The sequence below is a fragment of the Gekko japonicus genome, unplaced genomic scaffold, assembly GCF_001447785.1.
Source record: "Gekko japonicus isolate JY-2015 unplaced genomic scaffold, Gekko_japonicus_V1.1 scaffold3091, whole genome shotgun sequence".
Lineage (NCBI taxonomy): Eukaryota > Metazoa > Chordata > Lepidosauria > Squamata > Gekkonidae > Gekko > Gekko japonicus.
Genome location: NW_015167629.1, coordinates 40318 through 43410, shown reverse-complemented (window position 1 = coordinate 43410; position 3093 = coordinate 40318). Strand labels below are relative to the sequence as shown.

Here is a 3093-nt window from a genome sequence, read left to right as displayed (position 1 = left end):
TTATTATTATTATTATTATTATTATTGATGATGATGATGATGATGATGATGATGATGATGATGATAAAAATTTGTAAACTAATGCCCCGTTAATAGTGTTATGTAACTGTCATTACGATTATCAAACTGTCAGAGTCAACAGGCTGCCTGCGTCCCAAAACCAGGTTGAAAGTCAGACTATAACGTGGCCATCTGATCTATTTCTTTCAAAAGGGGTTGGCTTTGCTCAGCCATCAAAAGGGGATAAAGCCAAGCAAAAGCACCTTTGGTGTAGTGGTTAGGAGCGTGGACTCTAATCTGGGAGAACTGGGTTTGATTCTGCACTCCTCCACATGCAGCTGCTGAAGTAAGCTTGCCAAGTCCCCCCGGGGGGCGGGAAAACCCCCGCCCCAGAGGCCCGTTCCCCGCCGGCGGCAGATCGGGCCCCGGGGGGAACTCCACCCCAACGTGCATGTCACCCGGAAGTGATGCGACCACGCCGGGCACGTTGGGGGCGGGGCCACGGTCATCCAAGGGAAAACTCTATGGTTTTCCCTCAGATGGTCGTGGCTCCACCCCCAGCGTGCCTGGTGTCATCACGTCACTTCTGGGTGATGTGCATGCGGTGCATGAGTGCTTTGCGCATGCACGCTCCAGCCACCAGCCGGGAGTCCCCCGCTGCAACTCGATTCCGACTTGGCAACCCTATGCTGAAGAGACCTCCTTGGGTCAGTCATAAGTTCTTTCAGAGCTGGTCTCTCAAGAGCAGTTCTCAAAGAGCTCTCTCAGCTCCACCTACTTCACAGGGTAGGAGGAAGCCGATTGTAAGCCACTCTGAGACTCTGAGTGAAGGGCAGGGTATAAATCTAATCTCCTTCTCCTCCTCCTCCTCCTCCTCCTTTGTGTGATGGGAAAGGGACTCCTAGGGAGTGTCCGCATGGGCTGTAGGCCTACTGTGATGCTGCAGTTAATGTATGTGAAGTTGCTTTTGGTTTCAATTTAAAAAAATAATGAAAAATTTGTGAAATGAGGCTAAATTGCTTGCCACACCCTACTCTGTGAATAAAAATCTGTAAAAACCCCTAAGAAGTAATGCTCCAATTTGATACCTCAAAAAAGTTTCCATCTGTACTAAACCGGAAAAGAGAGAGATGCCATTTGCCCACTATTGGTGCACAAAACTGCATCAGCTTTCTCACATTCCCCATGATCATTAACTGGAGCAGTGGGGGAAATGGGGGGTGGGGGTGGGACTGGTATCGCTCGATGCAGCTTCAGTTCTGATGAAGACCCAGAACTGCCATCAAACATGTCAAGCGGCACTCTAGGAATCCCACCAATCTGTGGGATCAGAGAAATCCCTGGAGTGGTGAGTAACAATACTTCTTGGCCTTCACCCAGAAGTTCTGTTGTCATCTTGAGTGACGTAGATCTCAGCAGGATCTGCCCCGTAACCAACTGGCGGTTGCCAGAGAAAGGATGGCTTTAGTGTATTGAAAGGCAGGAGACGATGGTCAGATGAAAGGAGGTTTATTCAAGGATTGTTCAGCTCTGGACTGAGGAGGAGGAGGAGGAGGAGGAGGAGGAGGAGGAGGAGATTGGATTTATACCCCACCCTTCACTTGTAGTCTCAGAGCGGCTTACAAACTCCTTTCCCTTCCCCTCCCCACAACAGACACCCTGTGAGGTGGGTGGGGCTGAGAGAGCTCTGACACAAACTGCTCTTTCAGGTACTGCTGTGCCAGAGCTTGTGACTGACCCAAGGTCACATCAGCAGGTGCAAGTGGAGGAGTGGGGAATCAAACCCAGTTCTCCCAGATTAGAGTCCGCAGAGCGGCACTCACTCTTATACAGTTTCACAGTGAACTATATACATTGTAACAGTAACTACAGGGTCTCATTGGACCTAAGCAGAGTCTTGCAATTGGTTAGTTTGGGTGGCTTCAGGACCAATGGATGGTCTTTATTAGAAAGCCAATCATATTACTCAACTAGGATACCAGACAATAACTTTAACGTCACAGAACACCATAACATTAAACCCAATACATAACAATGGCAACCCTGTGAGAGCCCACAAAACAGAATTGGATGACAATGTATAGAAGAACAATCATGGTATGGGTGTGTGTGTGTGTAAAAAGCTATTTATTGTTCTAGGTTCACAATATCTAGGACTTTATTTTTCTTGTAAGTAGCTATCTCTGTGTGTGTAGGAGAATTTACATGTATACAGGGCTCATTTCCAGCCGGAACAAGCAGGGACATGGTTCTGGCAGTAACAAACCCAGGAGCAGCAAGCCCCACCCCCAGCAGCTCTCAGTCAGGCCAGGATGAGTCGGCCTGGCTGGTGCAGGGGTGGGGGTGGGGTGGTGGGCAGAGTTCCCTCTAAGCTAAGCCAAGGTATGCCAGGCCACAGCTTTTCACTGCTGAGCGCACACATTTCTGCCATAGCGCAGGTCAACTCACATCAAAGTAGCCCCACTGAGCTGCATAACGCGTTCCTGAAAGCAGCCTGGCTTGAAGCACCTCATGGGAAACATTCTTCATTTCTCTGCAGCACTGAAAGGGTTAAACCCACAGAGCTGTTTGCTTGAGAGGCTCTTTTCCTCTGTGTGTGAGAGAGAGTACACATGGGAGGGTTTACTTCTGAATTGGGAAAGGGAACAGGAAGGGCTTCAGAGTTGCAACAGCCAGGAAAAGCTCACGGGAAACATTCTTCATTTGTCTGCAGCAGTGAAAGGGTTTACTTTTGAATTGGGAAAGGGAACAGGAAGGGCTTCAGAGTTGCAACAGCCAGGAAAAGCTTTACAGCTGCATCCCAGGAAGGTTTACTTAGAAGTAAGGCGTGTGTGTGTGTGTTTGTGTGTGTGTGTGTGTGTGTGTGTGTAAACATTTAAATCTTGGAAGGGAGGAAGGCTGGGATCATTCTCAGTCACAATTGCATTTCTGTTGCCCCGTGGAGAGAAAACACAGGATCTCAAATGCAGGCAGAAAGGGCCCGTCTGGGAGTTTTTAAAAAGAGGGAAGAGACAGAACCTGGAGTTCAAAGACAGGAGGCTGGATTTGGACCTCTCCCCCTGCCTTTAAGGGCTTGCTCTGTCCCCAGGGATA

At 48.9% G+C, this 3093-nt stretch overlaps 1 protein-coding gene across 1 annotated transcript in view; it reads left to right on the top strand.

Annotated features, from left to right (window-relative positions):
- The first annotated feature begins 2762 nt into the window (after window positions 1–2762).
- LOC107112853 (cytochrome P450 2K1-like) overlaps window positions 2763–3093 on the top strand; it is a 30363-nt gene continuing 30032 nt past the window's right edge. Inside the window, 1 exon segment of the mRNA XM_015414052.1 lies at window positions 2763–2820. The gene's annotated coding sequence lies outside the window, so the exon portion shown is untranslated.